The sequence below is a fragment of the Uloborus diversus genome, chromosome 1 (assembly GCF_026930045.1).
Source record: "Uloborus diversus isolate 005 chromosome 1, Udiv.v.3.1, whole genome shotgun sequence".
Lineage (NCBI taxonomy): Eukaryota > Metazoa > Arthropoda > Arachnida > Araneae > Uloboridae > Uloborus > Uloborus diversus.
This window is the reverse complement of record NC_072731.1, coordinates 34,324,582-34,346,013: the sequence shown is the minus strand read 5'-3', so window position 1 is coordinate 34,346,013 and position 21,432 is coordinate 34,324,582.

Genomic DNA, 21,432 nt, shown 5'->3' with positions numbered 1-21,432 from the left:
GATAGGGTACGAATAATATGGTGTACATTCAAACAAAAATACGTAGCACTCTCAACGATAGAAGCAGAGTATATTTCAGTTAGTGAACAATCTAAGGAAGTTATGTGAATAAAAAGAAATTTAAATGCCACGAAAAGAATTCAGTATTTTAGACTGATTGTCACAGTATAGAGTGCTATTAATCTAGTTGCGATCGATTTTTCTAGTTCTGCAAGAAAAAATTGCAGAACTAAGCAGATTGATGTGGGGTACCATTTCCTACGGAATTTGATTGATGAAAATGAATTTGGAATAAATTTTGTTGAGAAACTAAAAATAATTTAGCTGATTGTTTCACAAAACCTTTCTGTATTGAAAATTTACGTAAAGCTTGAATTGCAATGACATATTTTTCTAGAGTTTTTTTTTTTTTTTTTTTTAAATGTCTCAATTATTCCATTATATTTAAGCTATAATTTGTGCACAAACGGATGGACTATAATATTTTTTAATTTTTTATTCATGTCTTAATGTATTTCCTTTTTTCGGTGTGCTGGCGTGCCAAGAAGGGGGAAATTTGCTAGCGAATATTTTGTTACTGTCCCTCCAGCGCACGAAGGAAAAACAATTGTAGTTGATTTCATTTTGAATTTGTGCCTGGTGATATGGTTGCGGTTAGGTATTTCGGAAAAATTTAAACTATAAATTTCATTTTAGCCGCCTGAATTTACTTCATTTAAATTTATTCACTAATGCAAAATCATTTCTTTATTTTTAGTGGTATGCAAATGTAAAGAACTACGTAACTTGTGACCAGAACTGAATGGAATAATGGTTGTCTCATTTTATCAAGATAACAGTTCGCGGTTGTGCTCCGCTTGGAATTTCAAATAAGCCTCTAGTCTGAACGATGTGCGATAATTCACTTAGGGACATGAATGCCGGCAACGGAAGTTTATAAGTATCTCTTTTCATTTATATTTTTGTGTTTTCGGATGTAATTTGTAATTACCAATGCTTTTGAGTTTTAAAGCGTTCTTAGCCACGTAAGCCTATTCGACGGTCTGCGTGCCATATTGGACACCTGAAGCTGATTTTTGTGGCCCGTTGTCAGGTTCTATGTTACAATCAAGAACTATCTTTTGGAAGAAGTTAAACTCAATTTTATTTTGTTTTGATTAAAATGTGATCGGTCATACAATTTATTTAATTCTGAATTTTTTAAATTTGTAATTTAATATTATATTTTACGGGTAATTGAATATTATCACTTCAAGAATCACCGGAATATAGAAATTTCTGTTGCTAGAGCTAAATTAGACGTAAATTTCTTTCATTATTATTTTTTTTAATTTTCCAGTAAATTTTGGAACACTGATTCTTTGTTTTTACATGTTATTAAAATCGAAGGAACCAAAACAGAATGTTAAAAGTACGATGTATTACAGCGTATGAAACTTTCTTCGCATATTCAGACTTGCAAATTTGAACATGTTTAAATCTACAGTTAAAAGTGGTGCGATCTTCCGGCAAAGCATTTTCAAGAAGGATAGCATTGTTTATAACAAGGACGGTGGGCCAAATGTGGACTTGCAATTCCTTAATCATTAGAACTGGCCCTACCAGATTTACTCTATTTTGACATGTTTGACTATTTATTATTTTGTTGAAAACTTTAAACTTTTCTGACCGAATTTTCATTTTTTGCTGAATTTACTTTAACTAAGCCATTTTGATTTTGGGAATATAGAATTGTTTCTTCCAGATTTCAGGTACATTCCGAAAAACTTAAAGATAAATTGCCTAAATCCTCGCAAAAAAAGTGCCACTTAAAAAAAAAGCCGCTGGTGGCTTAAATGGGGACATCGATAGTTGTTCAAAACGGGTGTCGGGGCGGGGGGGCTTACCCATTTTGAAAGACATGGAATATACATGAAACATCATAAATTATGCTTAAATATTAAGACATATATAAGATAGAATGTTCTTACGATATTATTTTATTTCAACTCAAATGATTCTTCAATGTGATTTCTTTGAACTTAAGGAAAAATCTCCAAAAAATTAAATTTTAACAATATAATAACACAATTATGGATTAAAATGCTATTAAATTTCTTTTATATAATTAAATTTCTAATAATGGGCAGCTGTCAAAAAGAAAAAGAAAATGAAGCTGGTATCAGTTGAACATACCTCGATCTGTTAACAAGTGTTGGAACGGAATATGGGTTACAAAAAAAAAAAAAAAAAAGAAAGTAAAAACATCTACGGTTTTCAATGCTACTGTAGCAACTTGGGGGGGGGGGGGGACTAAAAGAGGCTAGATACAGTACTTATTGTTTTGAATGAATACCCCAATATTTCCCAATTGGTTGTCCTAAACTTCGACCTTGCTCCATTTTCTAAAAAAATATTTCTCTACCTTATCCTTATTTTCGTTTTGAAGTAAACATATTGCAATTCGATAATCTGGAGCCTATTATAAGAAGAGACTAGTTTCAAGTTGTATCGTCCTTAAAACATTTTAATTTTTTCTTTAGGCCAAGATGTTAGTCCCATTTCGGAAAACTTTCCGCTGCTTTTTTTTTAAATTCTTCACTTATAGAAGGAATTACTCTCCCGATCACTTCAGTTAGCCGATGAAAAAAAAACATAAAATAAATAAACATTATTCTTAATCAACAGTCTCATATGTAATTAAAAATCCTTCAAAAATGCCGAAAATTAAAAGGATTTTTCTTTAAATTGTACTTCAGAAACCAGTACAAGTGCGTTTCTTTGTATGGAAGAAAAAAATGTAAGATATTATTTTCTTTCTTTTTTGAGTTCTTATGTAAAGTATCCAGATTAAGTCTACTTTAATTAGACATTAATAATCACCGTTACAAATGCTTAGCTTGCAAATTGCTGCCAAAAAAATTTTTCTCTCCTTAAAACAGCATAAGCGCTTAACTGGTTCCTGAAATAAAAGGTTCAATTACAATTTAGGTATATGTTGAGAGGTTTCAAAATAAAAGCAACTCCCAAGGCAATTTCAGATCATTCAGAGTCATAATTTTAATCATTTTAGGGCGTATTTTTATACCTACGTAATTTGATTTTTCCATGTATGTTTTTTGATGTCTACAAGTTTTATGAGATTCTAACAATTTTTTATTTTGACAGATGCTTTCATAATATAAGTTCTAATGATGGCACCGAAGTCGGCTAAGGTGTCACAAAGAAGAAGCAAGTTTGTGATGTAAAAACGCTGACCTTGAAAAAATTAGCATTCGATTTTAAATGAATTTCTGCAATTTCACTGTAAAAACTACTAATCGATATTCAAAGGTGATGTATACGAAATAAAATAATTTGGCAATTTTTATTGGTGTGAATGTTTCGTTTTTTCTCATGAAAACATTATAACAGGATATAAAGTTATATAATTTTTGGAGTAGTAAAACCAATTTTTAACTTAATACTAGTAGTGATAAACCTGACAGATTTTATTATACTAAGTGAAAAATTGTTTCTGTTTTGTTCTGCTTTGGAATTTTGAACCGTCATATATTTTTTTTCATCTATGAAAATTTTAAAAGGCTAATAGGATAAAGTATTATCTAATCTATAATAATCAGTTTACAATAAAAACCATTCTGTGCAGTCTCAATACTGCACATATGGTGTGAAAAAAAGTTGATTTGTTACTAGTATTTCTGAAATACAGTAGGTCCATATGCAACTTATAACATTAAAAAAAGAAAACCATAAAAATATTCTGTTTTACCAGAAAAAGAAAAATAAATGCACTGAATTGCATGTATAAAGTTAAAATAAGCTTAAAAGTTTAATGGATTGCATACAGCAAAACATTTCCCACGTTATGCTGCACATTTCAGCAACTCAATGCTGGAAGTGAAAAAAGTACTTTTAGTGAAGATACGATGTAGTATTTTCAGTTATGTATAAAAAACTTTCTAATTTTTAATACCTTCATGGATCAAAAAGGTTTGTTTTATGAAAACGCTATAATGTTCTGAAAATAAAGCTTCAGACCATATTTTGCAATTTCCTTCTATTTGTAAATTTTTAAGTTTGCAATAGAGCTAAAAGTTTTTTGTATAAATGAAAATGCGCCACTTTTTCTTCTTTAACAGGTATTTGTTTTGTGTGCAAGGAAAATATCAATAAAACATATATTTAACAGCAGTTAATTATTTTTATGTAAAAGGTTTTTATATTTCTTTACTTGTCGCTTTTCATAGCCTAAAACATTATTTTTTTTTGTTGAAAAACTTTAGAAAAGGAACCGATTTCGTATGTAGGCTGATTTCTACAACTTACATACAAAATCAATTGCTTTACTTTTCTAAATTGTTCTTCAGCTGTAAAAACAGTGATTTCGACTATGAAAAGAAACAATGATAGGGTGAAAAAACCCCTTTGCATAAAAATTGATAACTATTTATTTTATGGTTTACTGCTGTTAATTTTACTGTACAAATCATTTTTTAAACCGTATAACTACTGCTGCTTTTATGGCGCAATTTAGCTGATTCCGCAGCATAATACTGCTAACTTTACAGTTTCATACTGTTAATTTTGCTGGGCAATTCCGTTAAAAAACAGTATATTACTGTTAATTTTACGTATTATCTCTGTTAAATTTACAGGTTAAGTCATTCATAAAACAGTATATTACTGCTAATTTTACAGTTAGATACTGTAAGCTTTACAGGGCAGTTCCATTAAAAAACAGTATTTTACTGCTAATTTTGCAGTTAATCATTGTTAATTTAACAGGGCAATTCCATTAAAAGACAGTATATTACTGCTAATTTTACAGTTACATACTGTAAGTTTTACAGGGCAGTTCTATTAAAAAGCAGTATATTACTGCTAATTTTACAGTTTATCGCTGTAAATTTCACAGTAAAAGTCTGTTATAAAACAGTATATTACTGCAAATTTTACAGTTTAGAATTGTAATTTTTGCAGTTTTTCTTTGGAATGCGAGCTGCCAGTATTTTACTGTAAAAACAACAGCTTTTTTTTTGCAGTGTAGATATGCTCCGATTGCAAAAAGGATTCTGTGTAGATATTCTTTTCTTTAAAATAATTTTATTCACACGTAATTCAACTGTGTTACGAATTACTAAACTACACAAAAGAACTTTTAATATGCTTGATGTACTTACTGAACATATTTTTTCCACACATAATTCTTGCATAAACAATTTATTTAGAGCATTCAGTGCAGACGTAATGTAGGAATATACTGCCATATGCAAGTAAACGGCAGTATCTGCAAAAATGAGTTTCCGAGATATTCGAAGAAACCCGTTTTGGATTCAATACTAACAATAGGAAAATGTTGGAATTTGACGTCTTTTTCGCACCTTTTTTTCCGCGGAAACCAATAAAGCGAACTTGTACAGTAAAGATAAAGTACAATAGATGATAAAAATACAAAACAAAAAAGAAATATGAAAAATTTGCAGTTACTGCCCTTTACTTGCACACGGTAGTATAGGGTAAGGTCACCAGTAACAGACAAGGGTCCAGTAACAGAAAGTCATAAATTTGGATTTAAATAATAAGCCTTTTAAGCGGATAAAACTGATGTTGCTGTGACCAATGAATACGGTGCGGCTATCAAGTTTTATCAGAGTAAAATTCATGAGCCAGTTGGTATTTAATACAAGGCAGTGTTGGAAGGTTATGAACAGCCACCACGAGGTCAGCTGGTGTTTTATGTTAGTTTGAATTTAATAAGGCTTTCGTTCTAAAAAAGAACTTTTACAAATTTTGACGAGAAAAATGGAGTTTTGTCTACTAATCATCCTTTCCTCATCCTGTCTATTGCTCATCCTTTTAGCCTGTCTGTTACTGGGTATCATCAGTTTCGGTGTCTGTTACTGGGGATCGGATCATTTTTTTTTCGAAATTGAGCAAATAAAAATAGAAATAACTAATTCAGAGGATCCAGAAGCAGCCAAACGTTAGATGAGATGTTGCATGAGAGAAGAATTGTTTAAAAAGTCTAAAAACATTAAACGGCTCTTAAAATACCTTTTGCCTTCACCTATTTCCATAAGATATAGAGGATCCATAAAAAAAATCAGACGTCTCAGTTAAATAAATTTGCAACTAATTATTTTGAAGAACTGTCTCAAACGTGAGTTTGATCGGCGTCAGAAACTTAGCATCAAGTGTCTTTTCCGGCCGTGACCTTATATAGTTTATATCGTCTATTCAGTGGAATAATTGAATCTTGGCTTTGAGCCTCCAAATATATTTAACATATCCAGCACTCTGGATGAAAGAATTGTAGTTTTGAAACAGCGTTCGCTTTCCAGGACACACAGTTTGTGCAAAATGGTTGAGTTATTTGGCTGGAATGTTAATGTATTTATCAGTATTTTCCAGACAACAAATGAACCAGGATACTTTTTAAAAAAATTCCCCTGACCACTCAAAATACCACTTAATATTTAGTGTAATAAAATGCTTATTTATAATGACATCAAATAGCTACAGAACAACAAATACTTTATTCAATTTCTAAAAATATGAAAGATGTTTGACTGCCTTCTATGGGATTAGCATTTACAATAAAATGATAGCTTCTGGTCGTTGTTATTCATAAAACAATGATACTACATCTTTACTTTTTTATAAAACAATAAATAAATCAAAAACAAAGTTCAAAAATTTAGAAAAGTTGTTGAACGCATCGCAGGACTAAAACAAGGAGTATAAGGATGATGAGTCGATAAGTCAAGAAACGCTGGATGACGGGAAACTGAAGGAAAATATCAGAAAATAGAAGCAGATTTGAAAGTCTTTGGAATTTGTGCACGATTTCAGGGAGACTGAACAACTGTTGAATCTGGACTGTAAATAATTAATGTATTAGTAATAATATATTAGTAATCGCGTGTACGGCCATGGCCATTTGTTTAACTTTTAATTTCTGTATTTGGAAACATAAGCTTTTCTTAAAATTCTTGGAACAAACTATTTAGTTTTAGTTTTAGCAAGTTCATATACAGGGTGTCCTGAAAAAGACTGACAGGAATTTATAACGGGTAAATGGTTACTGATAAAAAAATAATTTTTGCAGAAAATTCACATGGTGGGCCATAAGTTTCGTCCCACAGAGTTCCAAATTTAAGTTCATTTTTTTCAGTAGATGGCGCTGCCGATAGTAAGCGTCTAAGCCAAAAAATATTTATTGGAAAACACCGATTTTTCTCCGATTGCGACATGTGGTTTCAGCCGGTGGCAGGCATTTTAAAATATCGTTGCGTAATTTTGTTTATTTAAAACATTTTTCGAAAAATAATGATGTAATTTTCTGTGTAACTTTGATTTACGGTCTTACCATCTGTAGCTCCACCTACAGGAAAATTCCTGAACAAAAATTTGGAACTTTGGGAGACGAAACTTACGGCCCACCTCATGAATTTTCTGCAAAAAATATTTTTTTATCATTAAACATTTTCCTGTTATAAATTTTTGAAAACAGTCAGTCTTTTTCAGGACACCCTGTATGTTTGTCGTATTTATAGATGTGTTTTACCTGCAAATGCTTGATTAATGTGTATTAAAGTACTGCATTTAAATTGCAGTGTTAATGAGTTTATGATTAAGTTTTAGGAATATCGATCGCGAGTTGAGTTTTTGATCGGTCTCCTACAACCACAGTAGATTAAGTGGCATAATAGCTGTTTGCAGAATGTGAAAAACAAGAACATCAGCGCAAATTGAACTCGGCTGTTTTCACATCATGTGATTGAGGACTAGTAGAGAAAAAATTACTATTTTAGGAACCCAGTTTCGTGATCAGTTTTAAATTTAAGAGCATACCTGTTAGAAATTAGCGGTACTTTGTCAAAGGTGTAAAAGATGTCATGGTCTCTTTCTCTTCTCATCTGGAGTGGAATGGGAAAAGAAACGAGAAGAAATGGTTCTGCTAGATGGAGTGGAATAAGATACGAGTGGAATGACTAAAATGACGGAAAGCTGGGGATGGCAAATCTTTATGGGGAGTATTTCTCCAATTAACGAGAGCTAATCGGTAATCAATATGCTATAATTTAAATAGCCTCAATAATTGCTTTGGTGTTTAGCCATAAAGTTCAAATAACTCATTTGATTTCATGTATTGTAGGCTTGAGGCCTCGGGTGCTGAATATTCTAGTCTTGTAAAATTTCTAGAGCTCCAGAGTTTTATTGGGAGCTATTTTCTGATTCAGGCATGTTCGGAATTCCATGTATTGCAAAACAGTTTTTTAAAATAATCTACAACTTTTTGGAATGTAACGTACTTTAGTTCTTTTAAGTGGCCAAAGTCGGAATCATTGCGTACTATAAGACGATGAATGCTTATTGCTAATTGAAATAAATTTGAAATCCCTCTTTTCCAAAGAAATTCAGGCAAAAACCACTAAAGGTTTGTATTATAAGCATGGAAATTTTGTTGACGCACAAGATACTGCTGCACATAAGCCTCAACATCTCTCGACATTCCATGCATAAAAATCATTTCAAGCGCACGATATAAAGAATCAATAGTTCCTAATTTACTTTGGTGAAATTATTTTAAATATTTGTTGTAAGATTTTTCAGTACGACTAACCAATGTTATTTAAACAACACTTAGTCACACGCAGGTAAAACTGACATTCTTCATATCTGACGGATTCAAACACAAAGGCATTTTATCCCTTTTTACTTCCTTTTACAAAAAAGGAAGTATTGTATTTGCAAAAAAAATTCACTCAAAATTTGGCCTTAATTTCCATTTTGCTCACCCCCGAATTAATGTTGAGTTTTTTTTCAACCCGATCACACGAGGATAAGTGCCTAAGAACGTATAAACATTCGAAATATCCGTTTTGACATTCCTCGAGTTAATTAGAACGACTTTTCTCGTGACGTCCGTATGTACGTACGTATGTATGCATGTGCGTATGTGAGTATGTATGTCGCATAACTCAAGAACGGTATGTCCTAGAAAGTTGAAATTTGGTACGTAGACTCCTAGTGGGGTTTAGTTGTGCACCTTCCCTTTTGGTTGCATTCGTATGCTCCAAAGGGGGTCTTTTGTCCCTTTATGTGGGGAAATCATTGTTAATTTCGATCTATACTCAAGTGGTGTTATAATTTGGCGGACACTTGGCGATATATTGCCAGTCTTTTGGTCGCCAAGTTTGTCGCATACTTGGCGACAAATTTGGCGATTTTTTTTTTTTTAATCTGGTTTCAATTCGGCCACTGGTGGTGATATTTAGAGAGTAAACTATTGAGTTACATTAAAATTTCCAATAATGGGAAAATGACAAAAAATTGGAGTAAAATTGGAGTAAAAGGAAGTCATGTGATGCACACATCAGCTCGTTTTTTATTATTACTAAATCACTTACAGGAGGTGTATAAGATGTGTAACCGACAGCAAAATTTGATGTTTAACCACAAACTCAATTCGCTGCTTACCAATATCAGGCAAAGCAAGCAAAATTCAATTAGGGCGGAGGAAAAGCAAATAGCGCTCCTTCTTGAATTTCAGTATGAAATTCATAATCCTTGATTTAAACATCGCCTTTATATATTTTTTTGTTCAGAGTAATTTCATTGTGTTTAACACAATCAAAATACCGTTGCACAAGACCAAGCTTCTCAGAAAAATAACGTCTTAGAATGCGATTCCAGTTTTCACCAATCGAAAGTTTAAGTTTCACTACTTCATCCTTTACTGTACACTTTGCCTGTACCTTCTCAAGAACTGGGATAAATCTATTGTTAATCATTTATAATTATTAATTAGTTATGAACATTAAGAGAAAAAAATTCAATAATACCTATTTCCAAATTCAATCAGCAATTAAAAATCCAAGCTATTTGTTATGTTGATAGTTTTACAAACAACTTAAAAAAAAAATCAAGAACGATCTATGCGGAAAATCCCAAACTATAACAATATCCAAAGTTATCCATCGTTTTCACTAGTTATGCCCTTATAATGTGTAACACTGTGTGGAATAAAGTTTTGCTTTACTAAAATTTTAGCGAAATAAATAATATGAGGAAACCAACATTTTGTTTAACGTCCTTATGTTTTACTCTTTTTCAAAACTTTAAAAAAAAAATCCTTTTTGATCATACATGATCTTTTTCAATTTTTTTAAACCTCAACATTAAGGTAAATGTTGGGAAGCTTTTGCTGCCGGAAATGTCAGCACACTTTTACCTTTTTTACCGAACAAAATAAATCGTCTTTCGTCTTTGTTAAGTGTAGAAAATGTATCAATTACACGTCTGAATGATTGTGTGGAAAAGCAAGCGATGCGGTGTTTAGTTTTTGCTCAGTGGTTTTCCAAAGAGAAAAAAAAATGTTCTAGATCTACAACAAAAGAAGATTAATAATGATAAATTTTCGCAGCCGACTTAAAGGGCGCGATTGCTTTTTTGCTTTATATTAAAATATTCCGAAATCATAAAAACGTAATGTTCAGTGCGTGCATGATTTATAGTCAGAGTATTTTCTGCTCAGAAGTAAGAATGTGATAAGAATTTTCAGAGAATAAAATTTAGCACAGTATTTTGTTAAGTACCTCCGAAAAAGAAATATTTTTTAAGGAGCAAAATTTGTATTTGAGGTCATAAAAAATAAAAGATCGAAGCGTTTTCTTTAACAAAACATTAAGCTTTTCGAAAACCTATATTTAGTTTTGATGCATATTTGCTGACGTAATAAATTTTTAAATAAAGCGAAGTTATGTAACAAGAGTTGTAATAAAAACGTGAAATGCAAAATTAGTTTTCCATGTTTTTCCCATTACGTAGACGCTACTGAACTTTGGAATACTTTCAGAATAAGTTTGCAAGGACATTGGGGAGATAAAAAATGCTAGTTCTTCTGATATTTTAATTAATATATCGACCCTGTTTATAAACAATAAGTTCAATTAAAGATATCTTCAAATGAATTTACCTTCACTTATGGGGGTGTGCACCTCGAAGCGATTTTTCGAAAATTCGATGTGGCTCTTGTTCTATTCCAATTTTAAGAACAAAATTATTATAAGATGGACGAGTAAATTACGAAATTATCATAACGTGGAACCGTAACATGGGCACAAGCCAATTGGCGAGAAAATTCACCATACATTATTTGTAAATATACAGGTAAACCAAAAGCCCTTTTAATTTTCTATTACGGGCGAAGTCGTGCAAGTACCACTAGTAAACAATAAATTCAATTAAGATATATCTTCAGATGAATTTACCTTCACACTCAATTAAATTGTATTATGTACCAACGTAGATATCAGAAAAATAATATTAAAAATACAGATTCTTCAATTTGTAGAGATTGATTTCTAGATCCTGATGTCTTAGCATACCAGACTATTGCATAAAGGAAAAAAAGGATATTTTTCACTCATTTTACAAATGATTTCCGAATTTCAAAAACCACCCCTCAGTTCTGATCTTCATGCATCATATTTAGAGCAGCTGCAATTTAGTGAAAATCGTTGTAGTTCAATTGCGTGATTCTGGTCTTCCCTTACAATCAGTTTTTTTGAAAGAGTGTACAACGCGTAATTGTTGCATTGCCGTTTTCGTATCGACAAAAAAAAAAAAAAAAAAAAAAACTGAACACTACTTTTATTATTTTGATAAACAGTCTTTTTTTTTTCGGCAAAACTTGAATGAAGGAAAATTGACCAACCAAAATCGAATTTTCGTTCATTCGACATCTTTGACCTTAAGCAAATTTTTCCTCCTTTTTTTTCTCTAAAATTTAGCAATAATGTTTCGCGAAAATGTAGTATGATAAAGTATACTTACTTTTCAGGACTTAGCTATCGGAATATTTCTAAGTAAAATATTTTTATTTAAAACAGTTAAGAATCATAAACGTTTAAATGTCAAACTGATAAGAATTCCGTCAGAATATCAAAAATTATTAAAAAGTATCAAAAATACTAAAGCGTTACTTTGTTACCATTACTGTTAATTACTCGACGCCCTAAGGGACCGGATATAACCTTCGAGTAATCACTAATTCAAGTTATTGGAAGTTCTTTCATCAGGCATATTAAGATTATTTTAACAGTGCATAAGAGATAGACTATAACACCTATTGGTTGGATAAAATTAATTGGTTGAATAAAAACGACTCTGTCAACATCAAGCTTGTATATTAGCATCAGCGTCCCAGAAACCCTCCTACTTTCCTTTTCTTGAATTAATCGGTTTGGGATGTGTCTGTACCTTTTCATTTTAAAACAACTTCGTCAACCATCGTACTCTTGATTTTTTTGACACTTTGATTGAAAATTTTCACATTTCCAGATAATTGAACTTTTGGTGCCTAAGAAAGCTTTTTCAATGAATGAAATGTTTCTTTTTTTGCGATAAGTCTAAAATTGTTTCAAGAAAAATACTGGTTATGGTGCATTAAGTAATAGACTTTAATGTTTACAGTAATGTTTTATGGAATTTCTTTTTAAAAAAATCAACTTTTTTTTTTCGAAAAATGAAACATTGGTTTCAGTTTTGCTTCCGACATCTAAGGTATCCGTTTCAAATGAGTGATTGCTTCCGAAACAATAACTAGATTTTTTCCTTTTTAAACAAGAAAAATACACTAAAAAGAGATAAATGATGATGATTTGGCTCGTGGCTTCCATTCCAGTTCATTTTTCACACCATGAAAGCAATTTTCAGAAATAAAAAACTGCCAAAAAAAGGGCACATTTTTCAATTTCTACGGAAAAAGAAAAAAAATCGAAACTTACTTTATTTCTTATTACAATATGCTTTAAAAGAATTCAACATTATGGAAAAAAAGACATTCCCATTTCTTGTCCAAAAACATTGACAATAACCAACAAATTTTTCAACATTCATCACTTTAGCCCTCGAAAATATTTTGATTTAAAGTTTTCATTTCTTCCTTGTATTCAGCGGTTAGGAATTCTCAGTATTTATTTATTTATTTATTTATTGTTTTTACTTTTACCTTTTGATTTGTTTCTGTTTTGCTGAAACATTTTAAATAAAATAAAGGCTAGGTCTTTTTAGAGTAACTATAGTGATAAACTGAGTGAATGACGACACTTTTAAATATAGAGAATTTTATGTCTAAACGTACTAACATTCAATCATAGCTCCGCTCCTACAAACCCTTTTCGTTCTTCTGAAGATTATGTACAGGATAATCAAATCACTCTCTTGGTTAAGTTAATGTTTATAAATTTGTAGTTAGTTAATAATCACAAAAAAAGAGGCGGTGCTTTAAAAATTCGTTCTCTATTTATGTAAAACTAGCAGAAATACCCGGCATTGCTTGGTTCAGTAATAATTGTCAGAAAAAATCGCTACTTTCGTTCGTTTTTTGTTTTAACTGAAAGAACTCAAAACACAACGCTTTGACGTGATTAAAAATCGAACTCCTTCCTTACCCATAAAAGTGAAATAGCAATACGTATAAAGAACGAAATAGTAATCAGTTAGAAATGGAAGCACGACATTAAAGCTTATAAAAATTTAAAGAATTTCCGAAATCTGAACTAACAAACAAAGATCTCTAAAAAAACCGTGCGCTTTATTTATTTAATTGAATTGTACAAACACACACACACACACACACACACACACACACACACACACACACACAAAATAGCTCTCTACTATAGGGTAAGGTGGGGCAATTGTGATTTGGGGCAAATGTGACCATTGTTTATTACTCCTGTGATATTATTATTTATTGTATGAAATTATCTCAGTCTTATACCTTAAAATGTCTCTTATAACACTCAAAAGTATTTGAGATGCATTTACATTATACTTTTTAATGAATGGAGTTTTCCTATTGCATTACTTTTGAACATGGATTTCAGGTTTGTTGATAATCTACAAAGGTTTTCACTAAATTTTAAATTTTTGTTCTAAAAATAAATTTTTTGTACTGCGCTATTTAAAATGAAGTTTTACATTATAAATTTATAATAATATAAATTTTATAAAACTTATAACAGCTATTTTAAGTCAAATCACTTATGCCCCTTCAAAAATGGGAGTAGGGCAATAGTGATGACAAGTGTGGGGAAAAAGTGATTCCAATATGGCTACCAGTTTGTGTTCTTTTGAAATGCAGTTTCAAATGTATTGGTGTTATTATAAAGTATTATCTTTTTTTAAATCAAGAAGCAAATCAATCTCTGCACCCTCAAACATCTCTATTAGATGGATTGTCAACCTCTCTAATTACTAGTCCAATTTCCATGACAGATAATGCCAGCTCAGCAATAATCCAAACTGTTGATCTGAATATAAAATTGCCTAATCCTTCCTGCACTGTTGCTGAAATGTCACCTACTAGTTTATCAGAAATACTGCATCCTGGTCCATCTTCTATTGCAATGCAATCACTTTCCACTAATTCAGTGCAGCCTATTCTTTCATATGAAAATGCAGCACTACCAATGTCTATAACTATGACTATTAGCCAAAGTGAAACAAGATGCTCATTTGAAAATATATTACTTCAAACTGTTACCTAACAGCCTTTATTAACAGCTACTAAACGTCGTGGAATAGATTTCTCAACAACATTAACAAGTAAATTTTATTTAGAACAACGAATAGCGGAAGAGGAAAAAAAGAAGGCATTACAGAAAGGAAAACTGGAGAAAAAGAAAGTAAAAGAATCGGAGAGGCTAGAGAAAAATAAAGCGAAAGAAAATGAAAGATTACAAAAGAAAAGAGAGAGAGGCTCTCTCTTTTCTTTTGTAATCTTAAGACAAATTAAAAAGGAAGAACGTGAACTTAAAGCTCTAAATCTATGCAAACAGAAAAAAAGCCTAAAGTGTATCAAGTAGAATCTGATAGTGACGAAGTAGACGGAGATTTGGAAGAAGAACTTAACAGAGAGTTCAACAAGGACAGTGATGGTGATATATCTGTGATTGACTTATTGATGAACTAGAAGAATATGAAGAAATAGGGAAACTTGAAACTTACCCTGAGATAAAGAGTCAAAATGAAAATCGTTCTGTTGATAAAGATGATGGCAAAATTCATGAAACTCAACTAAATTTATTAGGTGACTTAAAAGAATGGACTTTAGATGGACTCAAACAACAGTTGAATAAAGTTCAGTATCATGTCGAGTTAGAGAAAGATTATGCTGTATATTTTGAAAAGTGTTATTATATTGGAAGAGTTTTGTCAGAGAATAAAACTGGAACTGGATAATGTTTAAGTTTCTTCACAAGGATGAAAACCAAACTTTCCAATGGCCAAGAAGAGATGATATCTCAGAAATTAATAAGCCATTTATATTTGCTGGTCCACTAAATATTATAAGAATTGGACCATTCACGTTGGACTCAAAAACATATACAATGATTTCTTTAATGTACAAAAAACTTAACCAAGTCAAAAATGACATTTTTGCACTGTTCCCTTTATAAATTGTACGTTATAACATCTTTTTTCATGTATCATTTTCAATTTTGAAAACTGTTCTAATTTGTGGGTCATAATAAAATTTAATTTCTCAAGAACCTATAGTCATATTAAAACTAAGAATGTAGCTACTTGCAGTTCAGAATGTAAATTTTTCATCACAATTACCCTGTACGATAAAACACTAAAATAAGTACCTATAATTGGCAGTCATCACAAATGCCCCTCAAAAAATCATTAATGCCCCAGTCCCGGGACAAATGTGACTTTTTAGATCCTTTTTAAAAAACGAACACATTTTTAACCATAATTCAAAAGTGCATCCACAAATAGCATATTATGTACATAAATATATAGTACATCACCTGACAGTTTTTATTTTAATACTTTCCTGTAAATAGTTTTCCAGTTAAAAATAATCAAAGATCAACAATGGATTTTTCAGTCACAAATGCCCCACCTTACCCTACATGAAATACACCACCAGCTCAGTCAATTCCTACCGAGGACTGCAGTTTCGTGCTTTTGGTCACTCGTCTCGATCACTGCTAATTCTCCATTAGCTAATAGCTACCAGTTTGATTGACTCTCTTGGCTTCCTTAAGATGTTTTCCACATCCAGCTCAATCACTCCCATGCCGGGTTGATGAGTGCTAATAAGCACGAAACTGCAGTCCTCGCCTGGAATTGACCGAACTGGCGGTGTATTTCATATATTTCTGTCTTAGTCCTGGCTATAGGGCGGTAACTTACTGAATATACCAGCCTTGCCTTCAATATTAGAGTTGAATCGAAACATTGCTTCGGTCACTCGTCTGGTCAGTGCTAATTCTATATTAGCTAGACCAGTTATTTCGGTTCTCTTGGCTTCCTTAAGAGGTTTTCCACCTCCAGCTCAGTCACTCCTATGCCGGGCTGATGAGTGCTAATAAGCACGAAACTGCAGTCCTCGGCTGGAATTGACTGAGCTGGCGGTGTATTTCATGTATTTCTGTTTCAGAACTATCTATAGGGCAGTAACTTACTGAATAGCTCTCTACTATGTTTCCCTCAGTGTGCAAAAAGTAGAGTTTTCAAATATTTAAATGACTTTAAATTCTTGTTTGCTCATGTAAGCGTTATATAAATAAAATATAGACTGTGTTGCTTCCTGATAATGTAGCTATTTGCAGTGATATTTTTAAATAAATTTTCGATACGATAAACTGCCAATGGCTCATCTGAAGGTAATAATAATTACAGGCATTAAAAGCACAAAATGTAGTAGAAATGACTATTCGAAATTACGTATGAACAAATTGAAAAATGACGTTCGGTTTTGAACAACTCAAGCAGACTTCTAAAATAAAAGTACATTTTTATGTTTCTCTTTTTTCAACAAGGTGCTAACAAAATAGTTTTTACGAAATTAAATAGTTATTGCAGTAATAAAAATGAAGATATTTACCCATTTTCATAATTGAAAAGTATTCATAAATTGAGATGTCCAAACTAAAAGTGTCAACGGTAACAAAGCAACGTAACGACAAAACATTGGTAACACAAGAGCCAAGGCATTGTGAAGAAAGATACTCCAAATGTCGGTTAAGAGGTTTCATTAACTGTTTCAAAGCAATTGCACTCAAAGTGGAAAAAGACCTAGTGATATAGATAATGTTCTTCTTGATGGACGATGTCTTTTAATTTTGTTAAATTCTTTTTGATCTCTTAAGATGCAATCATAAATATAGAAAAGAGTAACCTAAGTTGCAAAAAGTTGACGTTCAGTTGCAAAAATTTTGTTCAATTAGATTTGTATGTAAAAATATCTTACCTATTTTTCAAGTGAAAATTATTTTACAATGAAAATATTTTCTAGCATTTCAAAAGATTTCCAAATTAAGTGTTTTCAGACGCTAGGTTTTGTGCAATATAAAAGATTTTTCGAAGTTATAAATGAAAAGCCTTTTAACTCTTGCAACCTCCTACTAAACCAACTTCCTACTAAAAAAATGTGGCCTACGTTGTCTTGCAGCAGAACATACAAACTCAAAATCAAGTAAAAATTATTGTCGGTATTTTTTATCAAACTGTTTTTAGTACACAAGTTGAGTCGCAGTTTGCAAACTAACTCTTATAGTGTGTAGCAGCACACACATTTATTTTTAAATGTCTACATCACATCATGGCATAGTGTAACTTGGAAGATTGGCATGGTAATAACAAATGCACGGTGCTAAAAATGCCGATGGTAGTAAAAGAGTAAAAACACTTTCAAATGTATACCGCAATAAGATTGTTCTAAGCAACTTCAACAGATTTTTTCCCTAAAAAAGTGCAACTGCCCAGAGTTCAATAAAAATATTAATTACCAATACATTACTAGAATAAGAATTTGAAAATATCACAACTACTTCTCAATAGCAGGTTATTTAATACTTCTGTTGCCAACTACGCCTTGTTTGGATGTAAACTCAGAATCATTCCATATCTTTATACAAATTACCCTCAGATTAGAAATATTTAGAAGACCATTAGTGGAAAAAAAATGACCTCATTTCCGGCATTTCAAATGAAAATGTCTCGCTTTCCAAGCAGCATCCGTTTTGGCCTGCAGGCAAGCCTTTACTGAAATGAACAGGTGATTTCCTTCCATTATTCATAATCCACATAGCGTCGGGGGACCAGAAGCTATTATTCAGCTTTCCATTAAGCTAGTGAGATGCGAATTAGTGCCAGGTTTTGGATGACTTTGGGGAAATGAATATTTTGTAGTGATATTGAGAAGACACTTCCTCCAGAATAATACCTGAAGCTATTTGATTTTGTGAATCGTTTATTTTGTATATTGTTTTCATTAAGTTAAAGTGGACTATTTCACACAGAACACGCATGTTTCATTAAAATTTTTAGTAGAAGACAGTTCTCATAGCAAACCCAGCAGAATAAGCTTCCGATGAAAAAGCGTAAAGGAAAAGGTTTTAATATTTCTTTACTATTTAGCTAGTTTAAGCAAGAGATACTAAGTATTTTACGAAATGCTTATTCTAAAATTTATTATTTGAAACCAAGCGCTCACATTCCATTTCTATATCTGATTAAAATTGCAATTTTTCTTTGCCGACAAAGTGGTTTAAAGAATTTTTTTGCCGACAGAGTGGCGTAGTTCTTAGGCGTTGGCCTCTTTTCCCCAAAGGCGTAAGTTGGAACCTGGCTCAAGTAGAATTTTAATTGCAGAAAATGGACATCGCCAATGTTCTATGGTAATGCTGCATTAGAAATATCTCTCAAATATCCAGTTGATCGTAAATACTCTTGTCAAAATTAAATTCTAAGTGTAGTCTCGCATCGTAGGAAGCCAGGTGCCTCCATCTAGTGGGGGAAAAGAGGCGTAGAAAACACTCGTTGATAGTATTTGCCAATTAGTTGTGCGTCATGAAAGAAGAATGGTTGCAGATCTCATGTGGAATACACTGTCTGCGAATGGTTAGTAGCCACTACTTAGTCCCATTATAAACATTTTTCAACATCTTGCTGCAAAGCAAGATTCCCAATGCTCATGAAAAAAATATATCAATAATAATGGTGCCGAAATTCATAAAATGCTCATCGCACTTACATAGTTACAAATGTAACTATAGGACGCTGTATCATTTTGAATGAAAGTTTTTTCAAATCCAATTTTCGGATTCCAAACAAATTACTTTCCTGAATACCAATCTTCAGCAAAATTAGTCTTGATAAAAAACATACTTCGCAAAAGCTTCCCTTAAGAGCTTTCAATTCCGGATCGAAATAAATACTTCAGTATATAAATGTTAACTTAAATTTCAACCAGAATTTTAACTATAGCAGCAATGAAAGCACATTATTTGCATGAGAGTATTTTAACTCAAATAAAGTCATCCTTAACCCTCCGTAAGTTTCAAAAGATAGGAATGAAACTACCTGCATGTGGTTTTCTATTTTACCGCAAAATTTAGAACTTGGGATCTAAGAACTTACGAATTCGTGTTATTTACCGTTTGCGGGGTACGATATTGGAACCTTAAAAATCCGAACAACTTGTAAATTGAAGGCCTAAAATCGGATGAACAGAAACTGTTGAATTGTGATGTTGTTCGATTGTTCTATCACTAACAACACAGAAACGTTCAATTTCAGCAAATATTTGTCTTCTAATTACTAATCGTAGCCTTTTTTGCACCACTTTCTCTTTTGTCTAGGAGTTAGGACGCTTCAAGTTTTTTTTAAGCATACATGAGCAGAGTTTACGTTTTTCTGACATTTTACTATACAATTAATCTGCAGTGAAGAGTTTATAAAATGCGTGTAACTGACAACACACAGTAAGTGATAGATACACTTACACACAATACTTCACTGATTTAACGCGGTATAGAGGACAGCAGAGAAGACATCGGCACAAATAATTGCTGTGCTGAAGGTACAATCGCTTCGTAAAATCATTTAGTACTCATACATTATCAGGTGCAGAAAAAATTATTTTATACTAAAAACGACGAATTTCAGTTAGCTATTGCGCTAATAACACTGTGTGACATGAATACTATCTAGTATATTGAGTTACTTATTTAATTGTAACCAAAATTGCCAAATGATATAGGTGTCTAACACGTCACGTTTCTTAGTTATGTCCTTCATAACAATTTCATGCACTTTCCCTTATAATGTCATTAAAATAATTAAACTCCATTAATATTTCTATAATTACAAGTATTAAATAGCCTATTAGTATGTACTGTGAAAAATATCATCTGTTACAGTTGTTGTTTAATAGAATATTTTATTTTAATTATAATTTCTGTAAGCTTGGGCAACACTTAATATTTTAATTTACGTCTTATTCCGAAAGAAAATGATTTTACCACCCTTACATTTAAAACTCGGTTTGACGAAAAATTTTGTCACACCTATGGATAAAATGGAAATGGATTTTTGCATTTGAAAAGTATTTTTCCCGATATGACTGATGCTAAATTAAAAGAAGGCATTTTTGTTGGCCCACAAATAAGAAGGCATATGAAAGAACAATGACTTTAATGAAAATCTCACCCAAGAAGAACTAGCGGCTAAGTTGTCTCTAAAGAAGGCAACTCGAGGATTTTTAGTCAGTCATAAAACTAAAAATGCCAAATTTGTAGTGAAAACCTTGTTGCAAAAATATGAAATGATGGAGTGGAGGATGTCATTTACATTTCTTGCATCCTCACTTCGCTTCTTTACTTCCTAATCTTGCAATGGTAAGTGAAGAGCAAGGTGAACGCTTTCATCAAGATATTAATCGCAGCTAGGAAATGAATTTAATAATAACCAGTGGACCGGTTCACATCAACCCAATCCAATGGACACCCAAAGTAAGCAGAATAAAACTTTGGATACACTTACTCTGACTCTCCAAGCACTTATTGGAGAGCATTGTTGAGAAACCAGCCCCATTATGGGTAGTCTGTCTAACTTCAAAATCATGGACAGATCGCCTGCGGCGAGCGCGCCATCCGAATGAAGTCCGAATGAAGAACGTTACCAAGAAAAATGGAATGCAAAATGTTGGGAGATTATTGTTGGTTTCTAATTCAAGAGGAGTACAACTTTTTGATTTTCCAAAGAACACAAAATGGGAGGAAATTGCACAAGTAATAAATACGAAAGTTTGATCTCGAGGAGGGATCAGATTTCAAATTTTTATTTAAACTAGCTGGAAAAAGGGAGCTGGAAAATTGGGTGGTTGAGACTACTCCTCAGGCTTACAACAATTTAATGACACATCCAAAACTTAACGTACAGTTCACACTATTAGGGAATTTTTGGGCGTCAACTCTGTTTTAGATGCCAAGGGTTTGGTCATATGGCAAACAACTGCAAATCTGAAGCACATCACTGGGGTACTGTTCAGAATCTCATGAAGGTCAGAAGTGTAAGGCAAAAGTACCTTATTGTTTTAACTGCTGTATTAGCAACGAGAGGAATGGAACATTTTAC